This window comes from Aquarana catesbeiana, linkage group LG01, assembly GCF_042186555.1.
Source record: "Aquarana catesbeiana isolate 2022-GZ linkage group LG01, ASM4218655v1, whole genome shotgun sequence".
Taxonomy (NCBI): domain Eukaryota; kingdom Metazoa; phylum Chordata; class Amphibia; order Anura; family Ranidae; genus Aquarana; species Aquarana catesbeiana.
This window is the reverse complement of record NC_133324.1, coordinates 116,139,753-116,152,294: the sequence shown is the minus strand read 5'-3', so window position 1 is coordinate 116,152,294 and position 12,542 is coordinate 116,139,753. Positions and strand designations below refer to the sequence as shown.

At 46.4% G+C, this 12,542-nt stretch overlaps 1 long non-coding RNA gene across 1 annotated transcript in view; it reads right to left on the bottom strand.

Moving 5' to 3' along the window:
- LOC141108941 (uncharacterized) overlaps positions 1–2,078 on the bottom strand; it is a 159,753-nt gene extending 157,675 nt beyond the window's left edge. The window contains exon 1 of the long non-coding RNA XR_012236180.1: positions 1,945–2,078. This is a non-coding gene — a long non-coding RNA (uncharacterized lncRNA). The remainder of the gene's footprint in view (positions 1–1,944) is intronic.
- Positions 2,079–12,542: the final 10,464 nt, after the last annotated feature.

Genomic DNA, 12,542 nt, shown 5'->3' with positions numbered 1-12,542 from the left:
AGACCAGGGAGTGTGCACTGTTTGTTGTACTTGTGAGCATACCTGCCTGCTATAATTCTGTGGCCTGAAACTTTGAACCAAAATGCAGAAAACCTGTGTGCTGTGACCAGAGTCACCCAGGTGCAGAGCCACCAAGGTTGCTGACAGCTGAGGACCTGGATTGAGGTTGACTTTATCACTGGGACTGGTAAGAGGCTGCTGCCACAATTGATTTACAGCTGCTAGCAGAGACAGAGACTATAGAGAGACTGTCCATCTGTTTAGTGACTTCTACCACTGCATGGAGAGTTTGAAAGGACTGTACCCACATGCACCACCTTAAAGACTGGGCCCCACCATTAGCTGAAGGTTTAGAGCTAAGAACTGCCTACCAACTAGCTGCTTCACAGGGACTTAATCACTCATAGCCAGAGGTACCTCTCTAGGGACATGTAAAGACATACAGTTATCCATAAAGAGTGCACTCCAAAGTGGTTATGAATTATTGGCTGCAGAGGAGTTACTGTCGGATTAGTCATTATTGCTCACTTCCTGTTGACCTGTCTGGTGTTTATTCTATAGTTTAGTCATATGTCTATATTTGAGCTCTCATAAGTTTTTTTGTGATCATTTTTACTCAACTAGTTGTTTCAGAGGGGACGACGTTGTTCCCAGAGTCAGGGCCAAAGAACAGAGAACCCAATATACCATACAGATCCTGCAGTGGTAACACTACATATATTTAGCAGCGATGCTATAGGCAGTGGAAGAGAGCATTTTCTTTCATTTCTTTCAATGGGAAACCCTTGACTGGGACAAGGGAGAGAACTGTACATTGAATGTAAATTATATTTTTTATCTGACTCTCACGGACCCCCCTGGAAATGCTTTCATCTTCCTTTCTCCCCAGAAAGTCAGAGCCATATTTGTCCAGGCTTTATATGGGGTTACCAGGGATAACTATTTCTCAGACGGAGATGCTGATTCATCAAAAGCAGGATCATGTAAATCATGATGCTTGTGCAGTAGGCATTATTATCATAACAGTGTGTACACATGTTGTTTTACCCAGATCCTTCCCAGTGATCAGACTGCAAAATTATAATTTTGTAGTAGGTCACAAGGTGAGAGGCTGCAGCAGAAGGCTGATCTGTGTCAGACATTTATGGACACAGACAAGAATTGATCTCCTGATCTGGATTCTTGTACCAGGTCAGTTATTTCATAGCCAGGGACCTATTTTTTTTAGAAGGTAGAGAAAGTTATCTTTCTCAGTACAGGTTTCCTTTAAATGGCAAGTGCAGACTGAGGACATTTCATCCCTGAGTGTATGCTAGTGATGGCCACAAAAGATCCCTTAGTTGTTTATCACACTTCTCCTTCCTATACTGCACATGCTGGAGCTGATAAGGTTCGCTGTTGTTTATATTGTCAGACAATCTGAAATTTGGATGACCTTGTTTTTGCAAATCCAAAGTCATTGACTAATAACAGGAGACTGAACTTTATTGTGTATGGAAATGGAATTATAATTCCGACAAGGATGATGGACTGCACCAATCTTGATTTGGACATGAGAAGGACAGATGAGTAACTCTGAGACATGGCAATACATTATTTAAAGTCTGAACACTTATATGTGATGCATTAGCCTTTGGCTGCATACTAAAAAGTAATCTCTCCTAGTTCCAATGTAGGTCTTATACATAGTGTACACAACTGATATGGGTCATTCAACATCAGCAGGTGACATACTTTGCTATAAGGGCATATTATAGAAGTCAAATTTGATATATAAACCAATTAAAGGGATTTTCTTGTTAGAAAATCTCAACCAAAGTCTGACCCTCTTGGCTGTGACATTAAGCCACCATCCAAAACTCTTCACTATATATAACATGAAAGGTGCTATTACACCTTTAAGCACTAGTTCTGACTATTATCTTATTGTATAATTATAATTACCTTATCGGCCGATTCCATTGCTTTCATACCCAAATATATCACCATGCATAGGGGGACAGCGTATATAAATAATTGACACAGCAAAGTAGCTTCACTGCTCCACATTATTCTGGCTCAGACAAGGGGTTAAGTATGGACGAAAGGTGGGCGTTACCGACCATCTTCCACCAATAAGGGGTACATATTCAAATGACACATTTCCTTTTAACATACAATCAACCAATTATAGTCATTAACTCTTTATCTAAGCAAACCCATCATGTCGCATTATACTATGTCACATTATATTATTTCACCCAGACAGATAAAACTCCAGACAGTCCCATGACAACTTATATCCCCTTTGTCTGGTTTCGGTTTCAACACAAGTACACTTCTTAACCACTTCAGCCCCAGAAGATTTGGCTGCTCAATGACCAGGCCATTTTTTGCGATAACTGACGCTTTAACTGACAATTGCACGGTCGTGCGACGCTGTACCCAAACAAAATTGCCGTCCTTTTTTTCCCACAAATAAAGCTTTCTTTTGGTGGTATTGGATCACCTCTGGGGGTTTAAGTGTTTGCGCTATAAACAAAAGAGTGACAATTTTGAAAAAAAATGCAATATCTTTTACTTTTTGCTATAATAAATATCCCCAATTTTTAAAAAAAAAACAAATTTTTTCCTCAGTTTAGGCCGATATGTATTCTTCTACATATTTTTGGTAAAACAAAATCGCAATAAGCGTATACTGATTGGTTTGCGCAAAAGTTAGAGCGTCTACAAAATAGGGACTAGATTTATGGTATTTTTATTATTTTTTTTTTTTACTAGTAATAGCGGTGATCTGAGATTTTTATCGGAACTGCGATATTGAGGCAGACAAATCAGACACTTTTGACACATTTTTGGGACCAGTGACATTTATACAGCAATCAGAGCTATAGAAATGCACAGATTACTGTATAAATGACATTGGCAGGGAAGGGGTTAACACTAGGGGGCGATCAAGGGGTTAACTGTGTTCCCTAGTGTCAGAAACCATGAAATCAGGCTGAGACAGAAGTACAGTTAAATCACACTTGTTTAATAATAAAAGTAAAAAGAACAAACGTAGTCAAAACATAGCCAAAGTTCAGTAACTGGAACGGATAGTCAGCCAAGCCAGAAGTCAGGGATCAATGTAGTGGCACAGCAAGCAGGATCTGGAGCCAGAAGGGATGTGAGCAAAGCAAGTCTTGAACAGGATCGCAGGAGATGGTCAACATCACAGAACTAAGGCGAAGGCAGAGATCCACTGGGCTGAACGGCTTAAGTAGGCAGGACTGACGAGCAGGATATCATCAACAGCTGTGTAACTGTGGAGAGATAAGAGCTGGCAATTAAACAACAGCTGAGCGGCCAGCTCTGAGAAGGAAGGACTGAGCCCAGTCCTGACACCTAGGCGTGTTCTAACTGTAGGGGGGATGGGACTGACTAGGGGAAGAGAGAGATACTTAGTATGAACACACGATTTGTCTCATCTCCCCTGAGAGAACCGGGATGTGTGTTTACATACACACATCCCGTTCTCATTCTGTAACAAGCAATCGCTGGTGCCCGGCGGTCATCGTGCCCGCCAGGCACTCGCATCAGCTCTGGGGACTCGCTTTGGGCGTGCTGGCAGCGGTACCTTAAAGAGCCGATGCACAGCTACGATGGCTTGTGCAGGGGATAACTGCGGCGGCTGGGCCGGAAGCGGTTAAACACCAATATGTATTTACTTGATCAGCAAAATGATACTTAAAGGAGCAGTTGTGTATTAGATTGAAAAACACAATATGAACATAAGGGGAGCTTTTTCCATGATCCTTTTAATCCTCTCTTTTGTCACAAATGTGACAATCACAAACCCTGTTGCCCCCAATATTCACCTCGACTACTTTCCCATAAATGTACCACTATCTTAAGCATGTAAAAATAGAGAACAATAAACACATCCGAATTAGTAGATATCAAAATCTCAGCTGCATAGCAATTGTCCATGAAATATAAAGGGAAAGGGGTGTGACAGTCCATAAAAGCAAGTGGGAGGGGAATGACAGCCTTTATGCCAAAATGAAAAATAGTCCCAAAGAAAAAGACAAAATACAGTCTCTTGTACAGTTGTGTATTAGATTGCAAAACACAATATGAACATAAGGGGAGCTTTTCCATGATCCTTTTAATCCTTTCTTTTATCACAAATGTGACAATCACAAACCCTGTTGTCCCCAATATGCCCCCAATATTCACCTGGACTACTTTCCCATAAATGTACCACTATCTTAAGCATGTAAAAATAGAGAACAATAAACACATCCGAATTAGTAGATATCAAAATCTCAGCTGCACAGCAATTGTCCATGAAATATAAAGGGGAATGGGTGTGACAGTCCATAAAAGCAAGGGGGAGGGGAATGACAGCCTTTAGGCCAAAATGAAAAATAGTCCCAAGGAAAAACACAAAATACTGTCTCTTGTATGGTTTATGAATGTCCATGAAATTCAAAAAAGAAGGAAAAGGAAAATGTCCACGTTGTAATTTTCATTCTACTAAACTCTTCCCAAAGATTTTCCTAAACTTTTGGTTCGATTCTGTGTTCATCCACTCCAAATCCTGCCTCTTTGTAAGGACAGAATTCGACATACAGACTGGAACTGATGCATTGGGCTAGACTTGGGTCTTTGGGCTGGCATCTGGATCTCTCCCTGGGGATGCTCACTGGAATTTCGCAGGCGTGCGTCATTGGCTAACCCTCAAGGTGTCATTTCCAGGAACATTTTCCAGCAGGAGTCCGCCTTTACTCATCTCAGCACCTCCCATGGCATTAGAACAACAAGGATGAACAACGAAAATTTCCATGTAAAAGATGTAGTAATTTCTTTAAGTAACTTGACATCTGGATAGGGTATGAATGGGCATGAATAGGGGGGCATTTCTTCATGTGCATGGGGCTGGGGGTGAATACTGACTGGGGTCGACAATCCTCATCTAACATGAATAACCACAGAATCTACCTGATCAATTCAGGCCTTAACCATTGGAGGTATTAAAAATAATATTCCAGGGGCGTGGCCTGGCTATGGAGGAGTGAGGACGTGCTGAGCCTGAGCTCCGTCCGGTCCGCAGCTAAATAAGCAGCTACAGGGGTGATCACCCCCCGATTTCCGCACAGGGCATGTCACAGCGGCGGCGGGCTACTTCCCAGCCGAAAAGAGCTCACCCCAACGGCCAAGGATCGCTGGATTCTTTCCTTTCCGACACCCCCCGCCAGCAGAGGGGGAAATCCAAGATGGCGCCGGAACGAACGGCCACGCTGCAACAGGAAATTCAGCCAGCTCCTCCAGCACTGTCTCCTATCTCTTCTCCCAGGCTGGTAAGCGACTCCATCCCCCCTGCATCCCCCCGCTCCACATCGCCACAGAACAGGGGCACAAACCTAGCAGATTTGACGGAGGACAGGGACATCAGGCAGCATCTATGGTCTCTCCCCACTAAAGAGGACCTAGAGCGCTTTACTAGCAGGATTGAGAGGGCCTTCAGGCAAGACATTGAACAATTGCAAACAGATACCACTGAACTGGGTCACAGGGTAGAGACTCTGGAGCAGAAATTTGATGACACTGTACCCGCCATCGCCCAGCTCAGAGAACAGACTGTCACCCATAGTCACCAGATTGAGGCCCTTCTGTGTCAGTTGGATGACATGGAGAACCGCAGCAGGCGAGCGAATATTCGCATACGAGGCCTTCCTGAAGCTACTGCACCTAAGGACATTGTTCCCACCTTGCAGGGAGTGTTCCGTGAGATCCTGAGTTTGCCTCCATCGGTGCCAATTGAGATAGACAGAGCGCACAGGGCACTTCGGCCCCCATCAGAAGACCCCAACAACCCCAGGGATGTGATCTGCAAGCTGCACAAATTTACACTAAAGGACCGTATAATGCAAAAGATGCGTAACAGACCAGTCTTTGACTTTGATGGAGCTCAACTGTCCTTTTACCAGGACCTCTCACGGCGTACCCTAATGCAGCGGCGAGCCCTACGCCCACTCCTAATGGAAATTCAAGCAGCAGGCCTCACATACCGCTGGGGCTTCCCATTCAGCCTCCAGGCTTCCAAAAATGGCCGTTGGGCTATACTACGCACAAAGGATGACCTCCCCCGCTTCTTACATACCTTGGAGCTTAATCCAGTGGATTTCCCGGACTGGCGCACCACTCCGGACATCCAGATGCCCCAGCTACCTCAGCCATGGATCCAGGCGGCAGGAAACAGGCGCTCCCGTGGTCGTAACAGGCAAACAGAGGGCCCACGTCCGGGCACCTCTACAACCAGTGACTGAACAAGCTACTGACGCCCTTGTTGCTCTTACTAATTTTTTGGACATAATACCCTCTTCATCATAGGTGTCCCCATCAGGACACTGGGCCCAACGGACGCATTGCTGTCATATCCTACTTCCACTTGCAGGACATTGCACGCGAGGCCCTTTGCACTACTTCCCAATTCTGAGTACCATTGGGCGCCATGATGGACTGGGGGGGGCCCGCGGTCCAGCTCCTAGCCTGGCTGTCTGGTTTCCTTCCCACCGTTTTTTCTTTTTTGCACTTTCTTGGGAGTTCGAGTTACATAATCTCCTTTCTCCTTTTGGCGATATGTACTTTTTTTTTTTTTTCCCACCACCCTGTTTATGTGTCATAATGGACTGGACGGACGGAAGGGCTAACCATCCCCTTGGTGGTCACTCACGTACCCCACCTAGGCCTCACCTTACTAGGTGACAGTCCCTTGTGGGACTCCGAGTTTTCACCCGGGTGGTTTTTGGGTTGATGCCCCCCTCCCGGGTGAGCTCTATAGTTTCTTGTTGTTTTCATCCGTATCCCTCTCCCTCCTTTTCCCCCCCTACCCTACCTACTCTCTCCACTAACCCCCTCTAAATCCCCCCTTCTCCCCATCTACCTCCCCCCCTTAACCTCCCCCCTCCTCCCCCCCCCCACCACCTCCCCCCTTCATATCATTTTGTGCCTGATATTACTTTCCAGAGCTAACGGTTATTGCTTTGACCTTCAGGTCGCCTTCTGACTGACTGAGCCATGCACGGGGGACCCAGAGGGGGTGTGACCGGTCAACTATCATCCAGGTCGGGTGCGCCGTCACTAAAGGTAATGTCCTATAATGTCAGGGGGCTCTGCTCTCCACACAAGCGCAACAGGCTTTGGCAGGAACTAAAGAGGCTGGGGGCCCAGGTGGTTTTCCTGCAGGAGACTCACTTTAGGGAACAGTCCCTCCCAAAGATACCTACACACTTGTACACCCAGTGGTTCTTTAGCAACTCTCCGGTGGCCAAATCACGAGGTACAGCCATTGCGTTCCATAGGTCTTGCCCATTCCAGCTCTCAGAGAGCCGAGTCGACCCGCAGGGTAGATACGTCTTTGTGAAGGGGGTCTTGGCCAACAAAAAATTTACATTTGCGACTCTCTACGCACCCAATGCCCAACAACTCTCCTTTATTGACTCTGTGTTAGACAAGCTGAACGAATTCAGGGAGGGGCACCTAATTCTTGGAGGGGACTTTAATGTGAGCCCAGACCCACTCGTTGACACATCCCGAGGCCGCCCCACTCACTCCCAAGCCTTCCTCAAGCATTTTCGCAAGTCACTGCAGAACAGCTTCCTTATAGACACGTGGAGAGCTCTTCATGCGTCGGAGAGGGATTACAGCTACTACTCGGGGGTGCATGACGTGTACACGCGCATTGATTTTATGTGTGTGGACCACGACACCCTTGAGCTGTTGCAGTCAGCTGAAATAGGCAATATCACTATTTCAGATCACGCTCCAGTGTGGGCCGTGCTGCGAATCCCAGACGAAACGCAGAGGGCCTGGTCCTGGAGGCTCAATGAAAACCTCCTAGACGATGCCTCGGTAGTGGCTAGGGTCTCTGAGACCATTACACATTATTTCACAGAGAATGTGTCTGGGGATATGGCAGACGGAGTGGTGTGGGAAAGCCATAAGGCAGTACTCAGGGGTGAACTGATCTCCCTAGGCTCTAAACTTAAAAAGGAAAGGCAGATAGACTTCCAGAGGGTACTGACAGCTTTACAGGAAGAAGAACTTAAACACAAACGTCAGGGAGATGTTCAAGCCCGTGATCGGTTGATTGAACTGAGGGAACTCTTTTCACGCCTCCTTGACCGTCGAGCGCGCAGACAACTACGCTACCTTTCACATAAATACTACGAACAGGGAAATAAGTGCAGTAGAATGCTCGCTAGAGCGCTCCGGCAGAGAAGACTGACAGCTCACGTGCACTCTCTCCGGTCCCCTGACGGTACGGCTACACTACACTCCTCTGGGATTGCCTCCATCTTTAGAGATTATTATGCGGACTTATATCACCTAGATAAGGAGATCTCCCACACAGGGCGGACAGCGAAAATGAAAGCTATTGGCGACTACCTCGCCTCAGCCGGACTTCCCTCCCTGACACCCGAACAGCAGCTAGACCTTGACGCCCCCGTCTCCCCTCAGGAGATCATCTCGACAGTGAAAGCCTTACCTAATGGGAAGAGCCCTGGCCCGGATGGATATTCCAAAGCATACTATGTAAAATTTCTCCCTTTGCTACAAAATCATATGTGTAGGTATTTTAATTCTTTAGCCACAAACCACCAGATCCCCCCTGAGGCATTATTGGCCCACATCACCGTAATCCCGAAGGAAGGCAAGGACCCTACTCTCCCACAAAGCTATCGACCAATATCACTTCTTAACGTCGATATAAAAATTTTTGCTAAGATCATGGCAAATCGACTTAAATATGTCTTGCCCTCCTTTATCCACCCTGATCAAACGGGATTTATCCCAGGTAGAGAGGCTAGGGACAACTCCATCCGGGCCATGCAGCTTATACAATGGGCATGTTCTCATAGGAATTCCACCCCGTACCTTATTCTGTCCACGGATGCCGAAAAGGCTTTTGACAGAATAGATTGGTCATACCTTAAGGCGGTGCTGGAGGCTTGGGGACTAGGCCCTCATATGCTTAGATGGATCATGGCACTTTACGCGACCCCCAGTGCGAAGGTCAAGGTAAATGGCCACCTATCCCTGGGGTTCCCCATACGGAATGGCACGAGGCAGGGGTGCCCCCTCTCCCCCCTATTGTTCGCTCTGGCTATGGAGCCACTGCTTCGAACAATACGGGCGAGTGCTGACATCAGAGGGGTGACGGTGGGGTCAACGGAACACAAACTGTCGGCCTATGCCGACGACGTGCTCTTTCATTTGACCCAGCCCTTGGTGTCACTGCCAAACCTTATGAGGGAACTAAAAACTTTTGGTCAGGTGTCCAATTTTAAAATAAATTTTTCGAAATCCGAAATTCTGCCCATCACCATCCCTGCGAAGATGGCTAATGACTTACAACAAGCTTTCCCATTTAGTTGGGCTACAACGTCGATTAAGTACCTGGGTATACAACTTACCAATCGATTTGATAATATTTACTCAGCTAATTTTCCCACCCTTTTGAGCATGGTGCGTAGAGACTTACAGAATTGGGCCAAGACCTCCTTCACATGGCTGGGCAAACTTAGCATACTCAAGATGAACATCCTTCCAAGGGTGCTCTTTTATCTACAAATGCTGCCGGTCCCTCTCCCCAGGAGCTTCTTTACACAGCTTCAAAGCCTAATGATTAATTTCATCTGGCATGGCAAAAGGCCAAGACTGGCTGCGTCTTTATTACAGAAGGCCAAGGAAATGGGAGGCCTGGGCCTCCCGGATATAAGGCGATACTACAGAGCCATTGCGATCCAACATATCCTCAACTGGCGGCATCATGGGGGTTCAAAAATATGGGTCTCCTTGGAGAAGAGCTTGGCAGGCCGGGACTTGTCTTACGCGCCTTGGCTGCCGCGTGAATACAGAGGACTCTCACAAACGTCCTCCCCGCTAACTACTCATATCCTACGGGTCTGGGATCGCACGAATGCTTTGTACGCTTTGGTGCCCCCCGGCTCCCCACTGGCACCGCTGGGGGGGTTCAGGTGGTTCCCTCCTGGGGAGCAAAGGACCTTTTTTGGTACATGGGTTACAGATGGTAATTATAGCTGTGGCAAATTTGTAGATAGGGGTAGTCTGATACCCCTAGATGCCTTGAGGACTAGCCATGGCAGATTCCCCATGGATTGGTGGAGACACCAGCAACTCCAACACTTCATTGCAACAGAGGGAGCTTCGATGAGAGGGCTAGACACCATTACCACACTAGAAAGATTTTTCATAGAAGAAGAACCAACTCCCCATCTGATCTCTGAGTTATATAGGCTACTGGGTTCAGTTTCCGCTGCTTGCAAGCCGGCTTTCGTAAGAGAATGGGAGCGGGACCTAGGGATAGAGTTCTCACCAGAACAGCGCCTACACATGTATAAATTAGCACATTCTAGCTCCATTGAGTCCAGAACGCAGGAAACTAACTACAAGCTTCTAACTCGTTGGTACCGGGTATCAGCCATCATAGCACGTATTTACCCCTCGGTTTCTGACCGCTGCTGGCGTGATTGCGGTCAGAAAGGCACCCTCCTTCATGTGTGGTGGGAATGCCCAGTAATTAGGCCGTTCTGGACGGAAGTACAGGCTACCATTAAAAATGCCCTGCAGATTGAGATCCCGTTCTCCCCGGAGCATTTTCTCTTGCACCTCCCCGCCCTCCCTCTGAGCCATTACAAAAAAAGCGCCCTTCCTCATCTATTAAACGCTGCTAAAAGGCTGGTACCTCTCCACTGGAAGAGTCCACGGATTCCTACCTTAAAAGAATGGTTACAGAAGGTGGAGGATATCAGAGAGGCGGAGGAATGGGTGGCGAGGTGCAGGAATAGGAGTGAGCGCTTTGATAGTATCTGGGCCCAGTGGCGGAGATTCACCATTGACACTAATCCTGTGTCCTCTAGCCTGGCAGTCGCGCTGTTGGAGTTAGCGGAGCCCTCCTTGAAGCTAAGGAGGCCTGTATGTGGTGACGTGCGTACCTGAATGGCATGTCTCACCGCCCTATTGATTGCACCCGGTGTAGACCTTTCTCTTTCCTTATGCATGGTTCACAAGGTCCACAGTTGAAGGCTCATATGAGACGCTAGGCGTCTTTAGTTTTTTTTTTTTTTTGTTTAAAAGGCAAGTTTTGTATCTCCCTTATTAAATGTTATAGAGTCATTACCGGGGCAGACCTATGGGATAGGGGCTCCGTCTGGTGATACAGGCACCTTTCAAAGGCATTGACCCCGGGGGATGCCCATGGGGCGCCTCCCTCTTGGTGGAGGTTAGCTGGAGGCATATGGCCCCCCTCCCGAGGGACCCGCCCGGTGGGCATCTCGGGGGCCTTAAAGCAGGGACGAGACCCCCCCTCCAATACAGAATGGAGGGCTTTTAAGACGGGTCCGGCCAGGAAGTTGCCATGGCGGGACCCCCCCCTGGGACTCATTTTTGACTGTCTCACAGTGCAATACAGTTTGGAGAAGATTTAATCCCTCATCCCCTTCCCCCTCCTTCCCTTACCCCTCCGTTTTATACTCTGACTTGTGATTGGTTTGATAACCTGTTTTTGTCTGGAACGTCTAGGTCTGCACTGTAAGAATTGCACTGTATTGTGGTAAGAATGACCATAGACTATATGTTTGTATGTTCCTTTTAATATATAAAATAAAAATAAAGATTATACAAAAAAAAAAAAATAATATTCCATATTAATTCAAATATAATTCCATAAAGCATGCAGAAATAAAAATGTTTCTCAGCAACAGTTTTCATTATATAGATTCAATATTTAACTATATTTAACTAAACATTTTTTCCAAGTCCAGTATTACAGCAGGATTTCAACAAAACATAAACACCTTTAGTTCCGTCTATCCCCGGGACCCAAGTGGACCCGAGGGTCTCAGAACAGAACATTTTACCCAAACACATATTCGGACTCAGAAGTCAGCCTCCCAACTTTGCAAATATATCTGACCATCAGCAACAAACATTTGATGAATTAAGGTATGGTGGTATGGAGCTGAGTGAGGGGAAGATGGCCCCCACCCGGCTCCATACCATTGAAGGGCGGAAGCGACGTCAAAACGTCACTTCCGCCCATAGCTCTTAAAGGGACATTTCTTTTAATTTATTTTTTCAAACAATATTATTAATTTTTTTTATTGCATTTTAGTGTAAACATGAGATCTGAGGTCTTTTTGACCCCCGATCTCATATTTAAGAGGTCCTGTCATGCTTTTGTTCTATTACAAGGGATGTTTACATTCCTTGTAATAGGAATAAAAGTGACACTTTTTTTTAAAAAAAACAGTGTAAAAATAAAGAAAAAAAAGTAAAATAAATAAGAAAAAAAACTTTTACCACGCCCCGTCCCACCGAGCTCGCGTGCAGAAGTGAACGCATACGTAAGTAGCTCCCCGCATATGTAAACAGTGTTGAAACCACACATGTGAGGTTTCATCGTGATTGTTAGAGCAAGAGCAATAATTCTAGCCCTAGACCGCCTCTGTAACTCAAAACATGCAACCTGTAGAATTTTTTAAACATCGCCT